This window comes from Macrotis lagotis, chromosome X (genome assembly GCF_037893015.1).
Source record: "Macrotis lagotis isolate mMagLag1 chromosome X, bilby.v1.9.chrom.fasta, whole genome shotgun sequence".
In the NCBI taxonomy this organism is placed as follows: domain Eukaryota; kingdom Metazoa; phylum Chordata; class Mammalia; order Peramelemorphia; family Peramelidae; genus Macrotis; species Macrotis lagotis.
This window is the reverse complement of record NC_133666.1, coordinates 568,387,826-568,410,707: the sequence shown is the minus strand read 5'-3', so window position 1 is coordinate 568,410,707 and position 22,882 is coordinate 568,387,826.

The following is a 22,882-nucleotide window of genomic DNA, read 5'->3' as shown; positions in this document are numbered from 1 at the left end:
AAAAAGAAAAAAGAAACTCTTATTTTGGTACCACTTAGTAAAAAGGAGAGAATTCAAATTAAAATGTCAGTGTCCTCATTGAAGGACTATATTATTGTAAGGATGGGTTCCATTTTCTCAGCACAACTGATAGCAAATGCTAATCAAATACCATTGCCTGGCAGATAAGCACAACAATCCCAGAGTGACAGCACCACCCATATTATAGGTCATGCTCTTAGCCCCAGAAACACAGGCATCATTCAGGAAAATCACTCCTCTGAATAAGTGACCAGTCATCCCCATGAGCTAATGCCTAATGCCACCTGCATAGCTTACATGTTAGCCTAGCTGAAACAGCATACAACTCTGAGGAAGCTAGCAATTGATAGGCAGTTTAAACTTGGACAAATACCCAACTAATAGCTCTCTTCAAATTCTAAATGAGGTAAAAGAGAGACCTGAAAAGAAGCTTGAGAACAGCAGTTATAAGCCCCACCCCACCTTTGCCAAAACAGAACAAGTCTTCACACCTTTTTTGTTGACAATTATCAACCTAGGGAAACATTTAAAGAATAGCCCTATCTTTCTCATCACTGACCAACTGCCACTACTGGGCAGGCAAACCCAAGTACCAATTGTAGCATCACTATCCAAGCAATCAGCCCTAAAGCTATCAAACTGGGAAGTAATTCTGGCATGTCAGTCTGGTTACTGTTTCTATGGGTTATTCAGTCACAGTTATTGAAGATCCATAAAACAAAGGACTTGCCATCAAATTTCAAGATAAGGGAAGTTGGTTCAATATCAGAAACTGATGTGATGGAATCAATGAAAATAAAACACTGTACAAGTTGTATTTCTTTGCTCTTAAGGTCTTAGGAAATTTCGAAGTATCTTGCAGATGAAACTTTTCATATGAGCTGTCTCACTTCATTATAAGATATTTCAAAAAGGTTTTTTTTTTCATTTTTTATCCTTATATCCTCAGAGCTTAGTATAGCCAATTGAATAAAATAAACAATAAATTCTTTTTTCATTTATTCACATAAGAATACATTCTAAAATAATTTATTCCCACTTCAGCAAGAAATTAGCAAAAGGGAAACAAATGGTTACTAAGGAACTGGATCTAGGAAAGAAAGCAACATTACCTGAGAGTCATTAAAAATATTCCATAGCTGTAAGACTTTGACAATGCATTTTCAGAACTTCCATAGTTTTAAAACCATATAATTTAAAAATTGGAAGAAAGTTCAAGTGTTGTCAATTTCTATAAACATATGTTCTCTACAATACAACAACCTTCAAATACTTAACATATGATTGAAATCCTTAAGAGGTGATTCATTATCTATTCTGTGGCACACTCCACTTTGGTCTAACTTAGTTTACTAGGACAAATTTTACCTGTTTTCAACCAACTTGTCATGTTACAGTATTCACCATTTGCTCCAACTTTTACCTTATGGGGACAGAATACCCATTTAAGTCTTTAAGGCAATTTTCATCTTCTTATCTATTGTTCCCCTTTCAATTCCTTCACCTGACCCTCTTGATGGCATAAATTTCAGGGTTTTGACAATTCCAGATATCTTCTTTTTTAGTTTATCAGAATATTTCAAAATATGAGTAAGGTCTATTGATTACTTTATATCAAGTAATAACATTGTATTTGTTAGGCAAATGAACACTTTTTGATTGAATATATTAATCAGAATTAATTAGGACTAAGATCTAAGCACTTACTGGAATCAATCAAATGCATTTCATAGAAGTATGAGTAAATCTGTTTCAACTGAAAGAAGAAGTTGGCTATTATGTATTGAGCTCATGAAAAAGCAACTGCAATTTCAAACCAAAGAAAAAGAGATTTGATAGATTTGAGAATGTGCCAAAGAACAAAATGAATGGTGCGATATGGCCAGAAAGCACTCACCACAAAGGGGTAATCAGAAAAAAAGAAAAAGAAAATGCAGGCTTGAACTGTAACAGAGGAAGATGAGACTGAACAGAACCTACAGGTATTACAAAGTAAATGAATAGCATTTAAGCCACTGGTGGTACCTACCTTCAAAGGGACTGAGAGAAGTTCTAAAAAGATGTCTACTAAGCTATCCATAAGACTGATAGGTAATATATTTCATGTTCTTCAAATTTTCTTATGATATTTCTCTTTATATCTATCTAGATTATGTATATATTTTTTATCTTATGTTGTTAAATGGCATAAGATATTTTTCTATACTCAATTTCTTCCAAGTAACTTTCTAGTTCTCAAACTATTTATTTTTTTCACTGATAATGAATTCTTATGCCCAAAGTTAAATCTTCACAGTTCAATTGAAGAATAATGGAACTAGTTTTGGTATATGGTCATGATGAAATCCTATTGTATTTCATCTGTGTACCACTATTTAAGAAAGATGAGCTTGATAATTTTAGAAAAAACATGGAAAGACATGCAAGGAACAATAAAAAAATGAAATAAGCAGAATCAAGAGAACATTTTATGCAGTAATAGCAATATTGTCATGCAATTGTCAAGCAGAATTCTATTGCTTTTTTGTCACAGTCCCAATTGCTTTCCAGAATGGTCAAATCAGTTCACTACTCCACCAACAATGCAGTAGAGTGTCTCAATTTTCTCACATTGATCACTTTTCTTTTTTGTCATTTCAACTCATCTGATAAATGTGAAGTAATATCTCATTTCTCTTATGTATTATCTCTGATCATTAATGATTTGTAGCATTTTTTCATAATCATAGATAGCTGTAAATTTTAGTTAAATTTATTTATTTTCATCTATATACACATGTATTTTTTTAGGCTTTTGCAAGGCAAATGGGGTTAAATGGCTTGCCCAAGGCCACACAGTACACTTGTATATTTTTAAGTTACAAAATATCCTTCTACTCTCCCTTCTCACCACCCTCCCTTCAGTGGTGAACAGTTAGAATAGCATTGTACATATATATTTTCATAAACAAATGTTTACAGATAGGTAATTTTTCAGTTTGGGGAATTAGTATTAAAGGAAAGAGATACATAAGAGATAATATTTATTGTGTTCATCAAATTCTGAAGGGTTTTTTTTTGGTATATTGTGTGAGTTTTTTGTTTTGTTTTGTTTTTCTTCCTCCTGATGGAGATAATATAGTCCATAGCCAATCTAATAAAATTGTTCTAGCTCTCTGAACTGCTAAAAGGAGCAGCTTCCAACAGGGTTGTTCAACTAACGAAGTTGTTGATGTGTACATTGTTCTCTTAGTTCTACTCCACTTGTTCAGAATCAGATCCCAAAAGTCATTCCCTGCTTCTCTAGAGCTTGAACATTTATGGATAGCTGTAATTTCTTCCTCTGAAAACTCCCTGTTAATAATTTTGATGATTTATCAATTGGGGAGTGGCTTGGATACTTATAAATTCCTCTCAATTATCTATATATTTTAGAAATGAGTCCTTTATCAAAGCACCTAGTTTATTAAATTGATACCCAGCTTTCTGCATTCCTATTAATCTTGGTTGGATTGGTTTTATTTGTGCAACATCTCTTTATTTCCCTCCATTGTATCTTCCCCCTAATTGTACTTTACCTTCGCCTTTCCCCTTATCCCTCCTAATAAATGTTTTGCTTCTGATTGGTGCCTTTCTCAAGTCTTTTGCCCTTTTCTCTTCCATTTCTCTGTAGAGGAGATTTCTAAATTTGTAAATCCAATTAGGAATTTTCAACTTTGTTAAAAATCTATCTTTTCTCCTAAAAGAATAAGATGAATTTTGCTGGATAATTGATTCTTTGTGGTAATTTAAGTTTTTTTGTCCTCTGGAATATTATATTCCAGGCCCTCTAATTATTTAATATTGAAGCAGACAAATTATGTAATCCTAACTTTGGCATTCTGGTATTTAAATTGATTCTTTTTAGCTACCTTTATTATTTTTTCCTTTAGTTTAGAATTCTGAAATTTGGCTACAAGTATTCCTTGGAGTATTAATTTTTGGGATCACTTTCTGGGGTGACCAATGGATTTTTTTCAAGGAAAACTTTTTTGCTCTTATTCTAGGATATTAGATCAGTTGTACATGATAATTTCCTAAAAGATATTTTCCAAACCATATTTTCTGCTCACAGCTTTCAGGTAGACCAATAATTTGTAAATTTTTTCTTCTGGATCTATTTTTCCACAATGGTCATATTTTTCTATGGACATTTTCTTCTATTTTTTTCAGTGTTTTGGATTTCGTTTGATCTAATCTTAGTTCCATAGAGTCATTAGCTTTCATTTGTTAATGTTTAATTTGAGGGAAGACTTGTTTTCTTTCAGTAACTGTTTGTTTCTTTTTTTAATTAATTAATGTTAATTTTAAAGGTACTGACTTTTTTATTCACTTTATCATTATTACTTTTAAAGGTGTTTCTTCAATCAATTTTTCATAATTCTAATGCATGACTCAGTTTTCTTCTTCTTCTCTCTTTTTTCCCCCTAAGCCTTTTTCAACTGTTCCAAAATGCCTTTTTTGGATTTGAGACCAATTGAAAAGCTCCTTTAATGCTTCATATGTGTCTTTTTTGTTACTATTTTCCTCTTCTGAGATGGCATTTTCAATCACCTCTATCTGAATAGTAGATTTTTATGGTCAGCACTTTTGGAGGATTGTTATCTCTTGCTGATGGTATTTCAGGTACTAGCATTGTGTTTGCTATGCTAGGGTAGGCCAACTCAGTTCCACCAGTTACCCCACATTCCTGCAGCTTCAACTTTGTCTTCTGAACTGGATTTGGGATCCTAAATGCTGGTTTGTTTCACTGCTGGTTTGCTGAGCTGGAACTTGAATCATGCAGTGGCTAAGAACCTCTTGAGGGGAAAAACTTCTTTCACTGTTGTTTTGTTGGTGGTGCTTCTATTCTTTTAGGGTTTGTTTAGAGGCTTCATTTAAAGTTATTTTGGGAATTTTATGTATATTTATGCATATATTTTATGCCCAAATATTTAATGCATGAAAATGTGTCTTTCCCTAATTCAGGGTTCACTGGTTAATCTGAGGAGGTGTGGTTCCAATTCGTTATAAATTGTCATATATTATGTAATTCAATGATTTAATTTGAAGTTTAAAAATATAAAGACTCAAAATAGATTCTAATTCAAAAGCGAAGAGATATTTCTGTCACTTTTGATAGGAAAAATGAAATCTAATCATGTCTATGAAAGTGGAATTATTTGATTTACTTTTGAGAAAGAAACCTGGCTTGTGTAAAGTGGAAAAATGACTAGGTGTTTTTGGAGTATAAAATTGATATCTTACAGCAGGGATGGGGAATTTTTTTTTCTGCCAAGGATAAATTGGGCATTTATAACATCATTTATGGGTTATATTTGGTCAAATGTTTAACTAACTCTTGCTTAAATACCTACTAGGTATATTGAATTTTTAATCCTGCCTGCAGTTGCCTTGGCAATGACAGACCAATACAGTTCACCCTGTCTTAAGAGCTCAGTTTTTCAATCTACAATAGGGGATAAATATATCTATAATATGTATTTCTGAGAGTCATAAGGATTAATAAAATGTCTCTCTGTCTCTATGCATGTATGGCTAAGAATGTTGTTGCTCTTGGTTCTATTCCTTTAGGGTTTATTGTATTATTTATTCAGGTAAATATAAATTATTTTAAATATTTTTCCTTAGACTACACAATATTAAACTGTATTTTAGTTTGTACCATAAAGTAGCAGAAAACTTGTAAAATATTCCAACCATCTTATATCAATATGATCAAAGGATGTGAGCAAACCAATTTAAAAGAGTGATCACATAGGTTATATAGATGAGAAAAATTTTTGAAAAAAATAATAGAGAAAACAGTCTTTTTATCTCACCAATAATAAACAGCCCTAGATATAATCTTAAGTTTTTCAATCACTTTTGTATAAAAGTAATTGGAAAGGGTCAAGGCAAGTGCAATGTGTTTAAAATTCATGAGAAACTTGAATTTCACCTTACAATCAGTGAATCACATTATTTCACAAAAACCCCTTTGCAGCTTGAGGCACATGGTCTATCTCAATTTTTTATGATTTATTGATTAATTGATTGATTAATTCCTATTTGTGTAGCTTTAGGGTAACAGATTTAATTTCAGCAAAATAATTTCAAGGTAAGACTCTCCATCGTGCTATTACAGTGAAGACTCAATAGCAAAACAAGACCACTTTACCTCACCCAACCCTATTTGGAGATCTGGAAACTGGGGGATTGGAGGGGAAAAATGAAGAAATAAAAGTAATCCATGGATTTACACTTCTCTATCTCTAAGAAAGCTCCCTGTATTTCCAGTTTACGATAAATGTAAAAGAAGAATCAAAAACCCCCTTGGAAAATTATTCAAGTTTATCAAAGGGATTTGCCTATTCCTTTCTTTTATATCAGTTTAGGTGTCTCTTAAATACAGCTTCCAACGTTTTCATGATGAATATGAGAAGAAGAAAAAGAGTTGGATTATGTGTGCATAGACACACATAACACACATATACACACACACACAAACACACACACACACACACAACACACACACACCCATAAGGAGACAAGGAATGAAACTACATTTTGTTGAATGGCCCCATAGAGAATGAAGTTTATAATTAGGTCTTTTTTTGCTAACTTCAGGTAAAGCATATTATTTTTTACCTTTACTCTTTGTGTATCTCTCTGCTTTAAATATGGTTATTGTAAACAATGGGATTCTGGTTTGTCACCACTCTGCTATTCACTTATGTTTTATGAGAGTTTTTATGATTCCTAACACTACTTTTCTCTTCATCCTAATTTTATAGATTTATACTTTTTTTCTCTGCTTTCACACAATCCCTCTTCACCAATATTTTCCTTTTGACCACGAGGTCCCTCAAACTGCACTCCCATCTATCCTCCCCCCCCCCACATTTTCTTTCTTTTTCTCTTCTTATATCTGCCCTCCCTTCTAAGACCCTTCTTCCTCCCCCCCCATTTTTTCTTTTTTTTACCCAGCTACTTCTATGTAGGGTAAGATAAATTTGTAAAACCATTTGAGTTTTTTTTTCTTTCCATCTTTGATACAAAACTTTTGAGAGTAAGATTCAATCATTGCTCACACCCTCCCTTTTATGCCTCTACAATAACAGATATGTTGTCCATCTTCACATGATGGGATTTATCCTCTTCTGTCTCCCCTTTCTTCTCCCGGTGTAATAATTTTTATGTTTTACTTTATTTTAGTATGATCATGTTAAAATGAATTTCAACAAATACCATATGACTAAGTATATTCTTTCCAACTGTCCTAATACAAATGCAATTGACAAGAGCTATAAGTATTATCTTTCTGTGTAAGTATATAAACAGTTTAGTCTTAATGAATAATTTATTTTCTTTCTGTTTTTCTTTTTACATGCCTTTTGACTCTTGATTTTGAAGATCAAAATTATTATTCAGTTCTGGTGTTTTTATTAAGTAAGTTTGAAAAACCTGATAGAAAATGCTGTATTTTGTAGAGCTATTAAGATCTAAATTCCAGAATATTATTCCAGATATGTGGAAATTGCTAAATCCTGACTTAACTCTGACTCTTTCATATTTGAATTGTTTCTTTTGGGGTCCTTACAGTACTTTCTCCTTTAGCTGATAATTCTGAAATTTGACTAAAATGTTCTTTAGAGTTTTTATTTTTGCATCTCTATCAGGAAAGAATTGGAGGATTCTTTAAAGATTGATTTTCCTTCTTGTTCTAATATATTAGGGCAGTTTTCTTTGATGATTTCCTGAAAATATCCAGACTCTTTTTCCAATCATGACTTTCAACTAGATGAATAATTCTTAAATTATCTCTCTTAGATTTATTTCCCAGCTTGTATATTTTTCATTGAAGCACTTTGTATTTTATTCTATTTTTTCCAGTTTTTGAGTTTCTCTGATGGATTCTTGATGATTTTCAGAGTCATTGGTTTCCACTTGATGAATTCTAATTTTTAAAGTTTCATTTTCTTCAGTTAGCCTCTGCCTCTTTTCTGTTTGGTCAATTCTACTTTTGTTTTCTTTAGTCAATTTTTAGGCCTTGTACACCAATTTGTCATAATTCTCCTCCTGCATGATTCTCATTTCTTTTCCCTCAAATTTTTCTTCTGTCTCTCTTATTTGGTCCTTAAAATCCTGTTTAGCTCATCTAAAAAGAATTTTTGAATTTGAGACCAATTCATAATCCCTATTGAGACTTCACATGTAATTTTATAACTGCTTTCCTCTTCTAAGATGGCATTTTGATCTTTCTGGTTGCCATAGTAATTTGTATGGTTAGGATTCACCTTTTTCTTTCTTGTTGCTTATTTTAAATTATCTCTCAATCTATTTACTAGGTCAATTTTTATGTAAAATTGTCTTCTATTTTTTCATTCTTTTGGGGTTTTTTAATTTCACAGAAAATTAATAGCTTCTATTTATGCAGTCCTTAATTTTAAGGATTATTTTATTCAATGAATGTTTTACCTCCTTTACTATTTATTTTTTAAGGAATATTTTTCTTCATTGAAAATTTGTGTCTTTTTTTTTTCTATTTGAATAGTTCTGTTTTTTTAAGGCATTATTTATTCACCTCACTGGCTTTTTATTTATTTTTTAGTATTTCACCTAGTTTAGTTTTTAGCATGAAATTTTCTTCAGGTTTTTAAACAAACTATTGACTTATTTATACTGATAATTTCCATTTATCTTCCCAATTTTTCATCTCCCTCTCTTACTTGATTATCAATATTCTTTCTGAGCTTTTTGAGATCAATTTGAGATCAAGTCATATTTTTTATAGAGTCTTTGCATGTAAGAGCTTTGACTTTCTTATCTTATTAGTGTGTATTTTGATCTTCCTTGTTTCCATATTAACTTTTTTTTATTCATTTATTTTTTTTTTTGCTTTTGGCAAGGCAGTGGGGTTAAGTGATTTGCTCAAGGTCCCACAGCTTATTAAGTGTTTGAGGTCACATTTGAACTCAGGTCCTCCTCACTCTAGGTGCTCTATCCACTACACCAACTAGCTGCTCCCATATTAACTTTCTATGGTTTGAATTTTTTCTACTTGTTAATTTTCTTAGTGTATGAAATGATTTTACACTTCATTACAGTAAGATTCTACTTCTAGAGTAGAGAGTTCACTGCCACTGAGGTTTTGTGCAACTGTTTTCAGATACTTCTAGAGACATTAAAAGTTTTCATTCTGCCAAGGTGGTATGATCTAAAGAAAGGTGTTTAATACTTTTTTGAGTTGTACTCTGGTCTGAGTGATTCAAACATTCTTTTCTGTCCTTTAACTTCAAAGAGGATCCTTGCTCCCCTGTCATACCAAGCCCTGGTGTTCCTCTACTCTTCCTTTCTCTGGGACTGCCAACCAGAACTGTAACCCAGATGTAAGTTTGGGTTATGCCTCTGTGCTAGCAAAGAGACCCCTATAATCCTCTTCCAATACCCTTAGCATCTATAGTTTGAGATTTTGGAAACAGCTGCTGCTGATGCAAGCCTTCCCACGGTTTGCTCCTGGTTTTCTGGGGCTAGGGTTATGCTGCTTTGACATCTCTGGGCTGGGCTCCACTTTCACCCTTGTGTGACTAATCTTTGCTGCTGCCCTCCTAGTTTGCTTTCTGTTTCTTCGGGCTGAGAGGTACAGAAATTGTCACTGCTTCACTTGCAGTAGTTCTGATCCTGGTTTGCTGGGGTCAGGTCTGTGCTAGTGCAAACTACTGTGGATTGAATGCCTTTCTCACCCTGGTGCAATAGTCCTTTAATGCTGATCATCCAAGTTATCTTGGACTGCACAATTATTTTATTCTGCCTTTTTTGTGAGTTCTGCCATTCTAGAATTTGTTTAGAATCATTATTTAAATGTATTTGGAGAGGTTTGAAGAATATCTCAGTTAAGTCCCTGCCTTTGCTCCGCCATCTAGATTCTACTTCCTTTTTTGCTCATTGTGAAAATTTAGCTCTCTCTCCCTGTTGCACAGTTGGCATAGTCCCAAGTTCCTTATACTGGGGGTCAGAGGTCTGGTAAAAGACTGGGGTCTAAGGTGCTGGAAGCTTGCTCCCTGAGTTAGATTAGCTCAACCCAGGTCTTCCTGTTGTATCTGATTCTGGGACTTTCAGTTTGCCTTCTCAGTTAGGTCTGGTGCCCTGACCTATAATCTACGGTATTGCCTGACCCAAGGGTCTTGTTTATGAATTTGTGCTGTTGCTAAGGCCCATCTGGACTGTGCTCCCCTTTTGCCTAATTGAGTCAGAAGTCCCTCCAACATATCTTGAGATGAAAACTTGTTTCATTCTGGGCTCCATCACTCCACAGACTGATTCAGGGCTTCATTTATTTATATTTGAATTTAAAGGGAACAATCCAGTTTTTCTTTACCATCTTGGTTCCTCCCAGGAAGTTAAAAAAGAGTACTTTTCTATGTCCTTTGGTTTTTTGCTCATTTTTAAAAGATGAGCTCTGGTCCTGGGCAGAGGTGGAAATTCACAAATTTCTAGTGCTGGAGGCTGTTGTCAGCAGCTTTCTCTACCATAACCTCAGGTGCTGGCACCTTGCTCCCTGCCTTAAGGGAGCCTGCCCCAATCTGGCCTGTTGTGTCAGTATTCTGAAGCTTGCAATATATCTTCTTTCCTGGACCAGGGATCCTCACTGTTGACCTGTTGCCAAGCAGGATTCCAGGGGCCACAGTTATGAAACTACACTCTAATTAAGAGCCTTCTGCTGCTTTCCTTATCCTCTGCCTGTCTGAAATGCATTCCCTTTTTATCCAAATGAGACGGAATTTTCCCTAAGTGTCTCCAAGATATATTGAGCTGAAAAATTGTTTCACTCTGTATTTTTTTTTACTAACTCCAATGTCTGTTTAGAGGTATCCTTTAAATTTGTTTTAGAAGGAACCTGCTTTATACTATTTTTCAAGGCATTCAATTCTTGGGAAAAGTATTCTATTCTCTTTTCTAATTTTATGTGTCTTCTTTTCTTTTATGGTTACTCAATTTTGGATCTATTTTTAAGAATTATTTTCCTTGAGATTTACTTGGACTTCTTTTGAGGTTGACACCCTGAGTGAATTAAGGTTATTTCTTCAATGAATTACATGTTTTCCATGAGAAATACTGATCACACTCCTGCACCTGGTTCCAGCTAGGTCCTCACATAGTCTCAGGTCTCCTGGGTTTCCCTTGTATTAGTCATTGTCTCAGAGTCTTACACCATTCTCACTCCACTCTCCACTGATGCCAGGTTCAGGAACAATTAAATAGGCTCTCATCCTAGGATCCATCCAAGGTATTCTATAGAATTCTATAATATTCTATAGTAGAGGGACAGGAATCCCTCCCTATTTTAGGAATTGTTGAAGTTCTTTTCCTTTTCTATTGGACTTCAGGCCCTCTCCATTTACTCTCAGGTTGGACCCAGGATCCTCTCATATTTGGTACCTGCAATAGGTCCCTTCTAAATTCTTGGGTTTAAAATCTTGGCTAATGCTGAAGTTCTGCCTCTCCTTTTCCAGATATTTTCAAACTATCTTAAATGTTTTGTCTGCTTCTGGATCTTAAAGTATTCCAAGGGTCCTTCTATGAATTACTGCATTGATTGAATTAGATTATAACTTTTGTTTCTTCAATAAGTGGTAGATTAAAAAAAATACCAAAGGCTTATTTTTGGATAGGGGAGAGATCTGGAATACTTCGATCCTGCCATACTTTAATTTTCCCACAATCCCTTTTGATTCATATTTTAAAGTTGGATCTCAGAAAGTCTTGTTAACTGTTTTTCTCTCTTAGAACAGTAGAAGCACATACATTTTCTGAGATAAGCTTCAAAAGTGAAGTTAACAAATGAATACAGAGTAATTTTATTTCTCTTAACTTTGAGAAAATTAAAAATATGTTGATAACTCCTATTATAATAGTTCTTTAAGATTTACAAAGCTTTTGCAAATATCTCATTTTATTATCATAACTACCCTTGGAGATAACTGTTGTTGTGCACTTTTATATATGAGAATTGGAAGTAGACAAACATGACTTGATTAGGGTCATACATTTATATTTCTACTGGAGAATTTGAACTAAGATTTTTTCTGAGTCTAGGTCCAGCACTCTAATTGGTTGTTGTCTGCCTTATATGTTTTTAATTAACTTTTAAAAGTGATTTTCATGAATGTCCCTCAATTTCATTGAAATATTCTTCAAAATGTTTTATATTAAGCGCTTTCTTTATTTAAGGACCCACAAATATCCCCGTTTAAATTGTATTTACATTATTTCTTGAAAATCTATTTTATTAAAAAGAAAATGTTTCATTACCTTTGCAACATTTTCATTACATCAAGTTTAATATGAAAATTTGGTAAGAAAAATATTCAGAATAAATAGACCTTTTATTTAATATAACTTCCCCAAAACAAAGCAATTTTTGAAAATATTAACATATGGGGATTTTTTTTTATTGTTTTAGGACCTTTTTAAAAAAATCTATTGTCCTTTTCATAAATAAAGTGGGTATATTTGGTGAAATCAAACAAACAACCATTTATTAAGTTTCTTCTTTTTTTTATTTTTTTATTTTTTTGCTAAGCATTGCACTTATTTCTGGGACACCTGCTCTGAAGGAGAGATCACATAGAAATAAATATGAATAGAAAAAATGCATGAAACAGAGCAAATAATATAAGAAGACAGACACTAAGGTTAAGGGAGATTTGTTAAAACTTCCCACAGAAAAATAAGAATTTAGCTGAGACTTGAAACAAGTCAGAGAAGATAAGAGGCATAATTTCTTTTTTTTCCTTAGGTTTTTGTAAGGCAAACGGGGTTAAGTGGCTTGCCCAAGGCCACACAGCTAGGTAATTATTAAGTGTCTGAGACCGGATTTGAACCCAGGTACTCCTGACTCCAGGGCCGGTGCTTTATCCACTATGCCACCTATCTGCCCCTAAGAGGCATAATTTCTGAAGAGAAGCATGCTGAAGGTAAAAAAAAATATCACCAGCAACAGCCATAAAATAGAACTAGGTCTAATGTGAGAAATATCAAATCAAATAATAATGCCCAACAAAGGAATGGAAAGAGAGTATTTTTCATAAGTAATCTAATACTAAACTTAGAAAAAGAAAAATTGATAAAAAAATTCAACAGTATTTAAAAATCAGAATAGAGTTGAATAAAGTTGAATCAATGGACAATTAAATTCTCAGTGAAAGAATATGCAGAAGTATGGGATGACAGGACAAATTAAATTGAAAATATCTTGAAAACATTATTAACAAAGATGGTGTGCTTATAATATGGAGTTCAAAAGTAACTAAAAATCATAGGATAGCTCTTAAAATACAAAGACTTGGATGATTAATAACCACATTTTAAAAGCTATCAAATTATATACCAAGTACATTTAGAAAAGGTGATAAAGTGTTTTCCCAACCAAGGGAAGAATAAAAAAGTTAACACTGTGTGAATATTAAGTGAGGGCATATTTAAAAAGTATATTTTCATAATATATCCCCCTTTGGTCATTCTATTCTTACTTCAAATACAGAATAATGCTTAGCTTGTCTTTAAATTTTTTGAACTTAAGATGTATGGTTTCTTTAGTCTCCATGGAAACCCTAGCAATACATTTGAGCACTGAGGATTTCTTTGTTATCCAGGGTGGCTCAGTGGAATGTACAGTAGTCCCAGATAAATTGAAAATATTATATACTGAAGCAAGGTATATATTTTGGGGAAAAAAGCTAATTTGTGTTAATACTGATTTTCAAATTGCACAACATGTTGTAAGTAGTCTTCTAAATAATCTAAATACACATTCTGTCCAAGACTAAAGGAACAATCCCCCCCGCCATTTTTCTTTGGTATTTATGATTATGTCAAAAGGTCACAGTCAATCATTAGAAAGACTAATTCTATGCAAATTATTACGTTTCCCATTATAATAATTTTTTTGCTTAAAAGATTTTGGAATACTTTTCCTGAGCAATCAAAACCTTCAGACTTATTGGACTTAATCTCTTTTCACCTATTGCCTAATCTAGAGTTGTAGGATATAGAAGATAAATGTCTATGAACTATACTACTTGTTGGCATTGGTAAAAATTACATCACTTCATCAAATATAAGATTTAACACTAATCAGAGAAGAGGATGTGAGTCAATTAAATAATTTAGAACTTTAGAGGGTTACATAACTCCAAAGAATAATATATTTTTTTATTTAGGTTTTTGGCAAGGCAAATGGGGTTAAATGGCTTGCCCAAGGCCACACAGCTAGGTAATTATTAAGTGTCTGAGACCGGATTTGAACCCAGGTACTCCTGACTCCAAGGCCAGTGCTTTATCCACTATGCCACCTAGCTGCCCCCAAAGAATAATATCTTATTATACTGCCACATCTCTTCATTTTGTGATTTTATATGATATGACTACATATAATGAAGTAACCAATAAATAAATCTGGTTTGTGATAGATTTTCTAATAATCATGAATGAGGTCTGCTACTTAAGCTAAATAGGACAAAGGAAAGTTCGAGATGTTTTTACAGAACTTGACTTAATCTCATAGTGGGCTAGAGGTTAAATGAGTTCTCTGATCATAGGAAATAAAAGTAGGATAGCTGTAAGAAAAAATTTTCTTACCCAATGAGATTTCAATAATTTTAGATGTGGAAAGGTGATTGTATATATCAAAAGGTTACTAATAAGAGTAAGGACAAAATGGACACTATGGCTACTAATAAAAGGGTCAATAAAATTCACTTTTCATTCTCAGGGCAGAAAGGCCAGTGTAGCATATAACTGTGTAACTAGGGGATGTAGAAACCTAGCAGCCAAGAAATCTGTGGTAATGGACCACTTCAGGTCAGTGATTAGTCAATGATCAGTCAGTGATGTTTTTTCATGGAATAAAAAGGATAAAATTTTTCCAAGAGGAATAGAAATTGATATTTGTGACTACATGGCTTAAGGAAAGATTCCTTCAACAAAAGACAGTAAAAAAACATCATTAATACTTCCAATAGTGCTCTTCTTTTCTGTCAAAGAAGTGTTGTTCATTAAATGTTACTATAGCACAACAAAATAGAGACATTTCATCAATAATCCTATTCCCTAGTGAGGGAAATAGTGATACTCCAATTTTCTAACCATTTGGAGAGGCATACTATTTAGTAATAGCGTAAGTCCATAATAAATGATAACTTCCTTTTTCTACCCATAAACAAAAACTGCCTCTTAATCCACCCAAGTATCCTAAAAGTTCAACAAAGTGGAAGAATAAATCAAGTCACCTGTATCTCAGGGACTCCTCAGATTCTGACCCTTGGGATGGTTGTCTAGAACATACAGTGTCAGACTAAGACAACTTCAATGAATCTGTGAAATAAATTCTTAATGTGCATTCAAATTGGTTTACGAATATGATTAGGAAATTTGCTACTCTGACTTTAATCCAGGCAGTGGTCTTTTTCTCCCCCCCAAAATCTCTCATTTCATGGAATTTCTATATCAGACATAAATCATCCTCAGGGATGATTATAACTTTATTTTATGATCCTAACAGAAACATAAATATACAAACATTATCTTCTAACCAATGAAACCATCCATCGGTTTAATAAATATGTGTAACAAATTAACTCCATCATCTATGAGGCAATGGTAGAAGGAAACTTGTAAGTATTGCAGTTGTGCTAGGGACAAAGAATCTTCCATTTCTTGCTTCCTCTTATTCTCATATTTATAAAGCAGATCAATAAAGGACTAGCAATTCACTCTATTTTGCATTTGTTGCTTTCTTTCAACTCCATGAATCAAGATGCCCCTCCTAGGTTAACCTCCAATCACATTGAAATGTTGCTAACTCAAGTCTTTATTGAAACTTATTGATCTCCTCCCTGATTGGAGGTAAATGCCTTCATTTATAGAAGTCAGAAGTTATATATTGGTTCTCTCAACTCTGCATTTGCTGTTCTATCTGGTTTCAATTCCACAGAACATAATCCCCTTGTAATGGGCGTGTTAATCTTGTTATTTAATGATAAGGAAGATTTGAAAGCAATAGGGAAGGAACAAATAGATAAAGAGAAATTGAAAATTAGGGGACATATAATCTAAAGGTCCAGCAATTGGAGAACATGGGAAAGAATGAGATGAAGGCATTATTCAATGCATTAAATTTAGAAAATATTAAAACATATATTTTATATTAGAGCAAAAGAGGGGAGAATACTGAGGTTATTTTACATGTAAAAATGTGAGAATTAAATTAAATTAAATGTGAGAATTAAATTATTTCAAATTTGTCACCAGACTGTATTAGACACACACACACACACACACACACACACACACACACACACACACACATATATATATATGTACTCCATGTATGATATTGCCTGATGAAATTATGAGGTTCAGATGATTGATTGGGGGAGAAAAAAATTTTGATAACTCTTATTGGGGAATGCAATACAGAGTTAATCTGGGTGATCATATTGAGATCATAGTTGCAATCACAAAACAAATTTATTGTGGAACAGGTCAACATGGTTGTGGCACTTTCTTGAGTTACATTTAGGCGAATATCTGTAGGAAGAGAGGGGTGGTGTATGCTGAAAGAAATCCAATATTTAGGTTTTGAAAGGAATCCAGATTTTGAAGGGTGAAAATGAGATGGTCTCCTAAGGCACAGAGAAGGGAAAGAAATTTGAGATTATCATGAAGATATAGAATCAATGAGGGCCAGAGAAAGATGAAAAATAAGACATTATGGTCAGATAAAGGAATTTTAGTTGGGGATTGTGGAGGTAGAATTCTTATGCGTGATGTCAAGTTCATGAATATGAGCCATAAGAGGGCAGAAGGATGAGAGTCAACATGAACTGTACATGGTGATGGATCTGGATAAAGTGAATTTCAAAGGAGAAAAGTTTCTGAATTGGAAGCAGGGGCAGAAATTAGCCAAAGAAGATTAAGAATATGCATCCCTCCTCATCTAAAGTGGTTTTGTTTTCCCATGTATTAAGAGAGAAGGATTCTGAAATTTCAATTACTTCAGATAAGAGTGAGAATTCTGTGATCAGGATATAATTTATGTAAAAGAAAAATTCCAGTAAAGCAGAAATTTTCATAGAAATATAATGGAGGTTGCAGTGGAAGGGAAAGGTAGACCAAAATTAGAACAAAGTGAGGTTGGGGTGGGGGTGGGGGTTAAGTTAGATTTGGCTGGCAGAAGTCAGTGATGGCCACAAAAGAGCTTTGGTTTACATAACCAATGATACAAAATCTTACTAATTCTTATTGGGATCATGGAATAGTAGCAATGGAAAAGTTATAGAATTATCATTCCTTGAATGGGCAGGGAGGGGATTAGAAAAACAGATTTGAAATGACAAGGAAGAAAACAAAATGCTTTTTAAGACTCAGATTTTGAGATTCAACTTTTATTTCTTACCTTTCCAATTAATGGCTAGAGAAGTTCTGCATTGGAAAAGATACAGGAAAGTACAATCTTGTTCCTCTGGATTTAGACAGAGTGGGATTTTGTTGGTTACAGGATTCAAGCATTGTTTCTGAAACATACTGGATATGCAATCATGGGCACTTGAAATCTCAGTATCCTCAAAAATTGTAAACTACAGAATTGCTGCAGCTAAATTGTATGAAGGATTTTCAACAAAGAGAGTTCCATATTTGTATCAAGACACAGTCCCATTGAAGAAAACTAACAACCTTAGCATACAAGTTTCAAGGACAGTTTCAGGTCATTTTCCATTTCTGTTCAAAACGCCGTAGTGCTGAAGACAGCATTGTGGAACCATTGAGGATTGCCCTGTCAGTTTTTTCAGACCTCAAGAGTTTGATAAGCACAACCTGTCAACATATATAGAAGCAAAAACCTTCTCACACTGTTCCTTTTACACACTGACATGACAAAATGGGACCATGAGAGCAATGTAGAATTTTTCAAAGTTAGCTCTTCTGAAAACTAATTTCGAAGTCCATGAATTAATTCTGAAACTGAACATTTATATTCAATTCTTTCAAATAACTGAACTTAGGCAACTTTGTTACTGAAGGCAGTAGTCAGTGAAATTAAATTAATTTTGATCCCTTCTCGTAGGAAAAAAGAACTGTAATAGGATCTAGCTAGTCAATCAATGGAATCATGTGACAAATAAATTAAAAAGTATTTTTCATGTTTTCCGGGATTTGAATAATTCAGAAACAACTTTAAAAATTAAAACTTGGTTATTTTCTCAGGTCAAAATTCTTTTGAAAATCACCAGACGAATCACAATGAGTTACTTTCCCTGCATTCCAACTTCACATTCAAAGTTCATGGCCTGTTCCAGTTTTTCTTTGAAATACATTTATTTGCTTCCCATATATTTTTTTGTAAAGTTCAAACAAACTTGCATAAATATAAATTTTCCTGTTCCTTTTGATAACATAACAAACTGTTCTGGGGGTCATTCCTAATCCCAAAATTATTTGATGCCAAAGGGCATCACTTGGGGAAATGGTCCTAAGCCATCTTTCTTATGAAAAAGAGTCATTTTAATTTGCATATATGTTTTTCAGGATGAGGAAACTCCCTTTAGCAGTTCAAATTGACACTCTTATAGACTATAGAAGAAAGATGCATAGAAAAAGGTAGTGGTGAAGTGGAGAGAAAGGTAAATCTAAAATTAGGAATACCTAGATTCAAAAATAGGATTAGACAATTCATGATTGTATGAGCAAAGGCAAATCACTTAATCTCATTCAATCTGTTTCTGTATCTGTAAAGTGGAGATAAATAGCATCTATCTCAGGGATCTAGAAGGGAGTGTTAACAGACAAATGTTATATCATAAAGAGAACATTATGGCTTCTATGTCTAATTCATAACAGGAATAATAAAGATTGAAAAAAAGAGAAAAAATGTTATAGCAATGGTATAAAGAATTTGATTTCTCCTCCGCAGCTGTATATAATTGTTTTGAGTTTGTATATATTCATCACAAACTCCTTTAAAAGTCTAGTGAACTCTCTCTCTCTCTCTCTCTCTCTCTCTCTCTCTCTCTCTCTCTTGCTCTCACTCTCTCACCTTCTCACACAACATCTCTGTCTCTTTTGCTCTCTCTCTATCTTTCTGTCTCCTGTCTCTAATTTTCTCTGTGTCTTTTTAGTTGGTACATGTGGTGATATAGATGTAGAAGATATAGGAACATGAGTGCAATTTGTACTTACTGTGTAAATTCAAAGTTACCTTTTTAATTCATCAGCTATTTATTAACTTTGGTTTTGGGATCAAAGGAGGGGACAATCAGTTATTTACAGTTCCAATGTTTTAGATTTTAAATTTATTAAAGTTTAAAAAGAATTTAGTCAAATATTATATATTTGAGTACATCAAAATTTATTTTTATTCTTATATTATTATGTGCATTCAATTTAATAATAATGATTAAATTAATTAATGATTAAACTTCTAGAGATCCTTTTTTACAGGCAGACTTGGAATCTCTCAAAACAATGAAAACAAAGTAGAAGTCATCTGTCAGTCATGACAGGTCCTACACTGAACTGTGTTTTTCTATGTTAAGTGAAGTGTAGCAGTATAACTAGTGCCATACTGTAAAACCCCTAAAACTATACAATCTAACTAGCCATTCCAACAAGTCTTCTACTTTGAAGGTCAATGTAGATGCAATTGTTGCCTTGTTCTGCTTAGTAGGTTTATCTTGGGAAGATCACTGAAGTTTCAAATCTGATTATTCCATCATCCACCTTTCTACTTATGATAAGATGAACCTTTTGAAATCTAGCAGATAGTCTTCATCCAACTGCCATCATTCATTACAAATATGTTTTAGTTATGTCTGGTGGGTGGAAGTCTATCCCTGCCAAAATGTCATATTCTCTGGGGTAGCAAAAATCATGTTTAAAAAAAATTCTACTATAGGGGTTTCCTAAAGAGTTACATAGGGCATTTCACAGAAACTCTTTTAGCTAAGTTACTGTCATCATGACCAATTACTCATCACCTCCATTGTGCCTACCTATCACTCCCAGTCATCAGGAATGGTTGAAAGATTTAATGAGGCATTTATAGCTTCTCTTACAAAATTCTCTGAGGAGCTAGGCATCCTTTGGTCCAAATCCATTGTACCTGCAGGAGGGAAACCAAAGCACTCAAAGCTACCTTCTGCTGCATTATATTGCGTTGCCACAGAAAATAACAGAGACTTCCCAACTTGTCTCTCATCTCATTCTTTAAAATCCTGAGACTCAGTCCTTGATCCAACCTTTTAATGGGTCAACCAGAAAAGACAATTCCAAGAGAGGTCATTGGAGCCATAGTGAAAAGTTCCCTCTGATCACTATCCCCTACTACTGCCAAACTCTAGGGAGTGGAGTCCTGGATCCACCCGACACACTTTAAAAGGACAGTGTCTCCTACTTGAATCATGGAGCCCACAGGTAACCTAACCATGAAAATCAAATAGAATCTGATATCTGAGATAGACTGCTGTTTCCAAGAAACCAAAATGAAAAGCAGTTAATATCTGATGCAGACCATTGACCAAAGAAACCAGACATGAACACTTAAACTATCTGTAAACTAAGACTTATCTTTTTCCATGATACTGTTCATATAATTTTAATGATTCTATGAATTCTTCAAACAGGTTTTTCCCCTAAATACATTTAAACTTTAAGTTTTGATTACCAGAATGGTTGTCTGAATTGACATAAAGCTAATCATAGAGAATGATATGTGCAGCAATCTGAAAACTGCTGGGAAAGGTTAGGCTGAATCCTCTTGATTTTATTTCCCTATTATGCTATTTCCTTTCTGGGAAACCAAAATTCCCCCCACCTGGTGAATCTTTTGATTTTTTTTGTTTTGCAAAGAAATGGAATTAAATTACTTGCCCAAGGTAGCACAACTAGATAATTTTTAAGTGTCTGAAGTCAAATTTGAACTCAGGTCCTCCTAACTCCAGGGCTAGTGCTCTTTTCACTGTGCCACGTAGCTGCCCCATCACCTGATGAATCTTGATCCTTGCCTTTAATAGCCTGGTACAACTTAATTGGCTGTCAGACAAACCTCAGACCTGGAATCAAATGTAGTAAAGGAGTTTTGTCCCCCTGTCTTTTGATAACTATATTCCTCTTTCTTTCCTTTTATGGCAAATTATTCTATATCAAGAAGTTTTGTAAATCTATAAGCAAATTTATTATGTATTTGATAAATCATGAATCAAAAATAACTTGTCCAAAAGGATCCCCCCCATTGACCAAAAGAAGGGAATGTTAAGAGTTATGATTTTTATATTGATTAACATGGTATGTGTAATGAATTTGATTTAATTTCTAGAGATCCTTTTTGGGGGGGCCTGGGAAAACAGTGAAAACAAAGTAAAACAAGTTCTCAGTCAGTCATAATAGGTCTTTTCTTGAATTTTGCTTGGGTGTATCAAGTGAAGTACATAAGTATGACCTGTATTGCACTTTAATCCCCAAAACAATGCAATCAACTCAGCCAGTCCTATAGGACTGCTTCATGGATTTTCACAAGTGATGTATTTATTGAATTGCCTGCATGGTGGATTTGTATTAGTAATATTACTTAATCATCAAATTTGATTTTTCTTTAATCCATCTTCTCACTTATGATCATGTATCAGGTTCCACAACAACAGGGTGGAGAAACAAGGACTATTATAAACCGTGATATGCAAATAGGTTCCTTGCAAAAAAAAGTAATTGATAAACTGCGACCTGATTTATTGCCACTCTTGTCTCTGGAATACTTTGTCACACCAGATTAGGGAAGACTCAATGAAAACTTGGTTAACAAATCTATCTATTGATTTATCAATATATCCATATATTTATCATCTGTCTTTCTAGATATGTAAATATCACATCACAAATGGGGTAAACCCTCATGCCATTTTTATTAGGAAATATAAAAATAATAATATGTTTATTATTAATAAAGAATTTCAGTAAGAAGTAAAATGACATAAAATTGATCAGTCTTGAGTTTTGAATTCAAATTCAAATTTGAATTTGAAAAAAACGAAGTCCAAGTCCTAGTGTTGAGATATCCTACATAGGCAACTAAAGACAAGTCAAGTCATTTAACTATTCATTGTCTCAAGAAACATTGTAAGTCTTTAAATTTTCTCATATGCCTCAGAAAGGAAGTGTCTGAACTCCCAAAGAAATCACAGACCTGGTTCCATCCAGAACTATTTCAATTGAATAGGAAATAGTAATTAAATAGCAACCAAGAAAAATATTCATTAGAATTCTGTTATGGTTTGGAAAAGTAGATAATAATTTGTCTTATGGAATTTCGTTTAAAAATTGCTAGTTTGAAGTATCTTGAAAGCAGTCCTTTTTACATAGGTCATGATCTAAATATGCATTTATATAAAGAATATGTGTAAATAAACCAGGAGATTTTTCCCAAGAATATTAAATTTCTTGCTCTAAAAATCTCATTCTTCTTCACTTTAAAAACTATAGAGTTGGATGGATCAGGTAAATACCAACATCAGGACCCTGACATGCTTCAGCATAGACAGGAGACCAAGCAGAATCAAGTTCTAAGAAGCACCAAGTAAGCACCCTTAGAAAACTGGCAACCTTCAGTGATCAGACCACCATGGGTCTCCCCAGTGAAACACAGAGACACACTAGTAGCCTCAGCACATCCCTGATACCAACTCAAGGACCCCAGAACAGTAACAGACAAGCTGTCAAAACATGACAGTTTCCAACAACACAAGTCACTCTCCACTCTACCCATTTAGGAGTGTTCCCAAAGACCTCGGGACAACATTAGTGCAGCAAC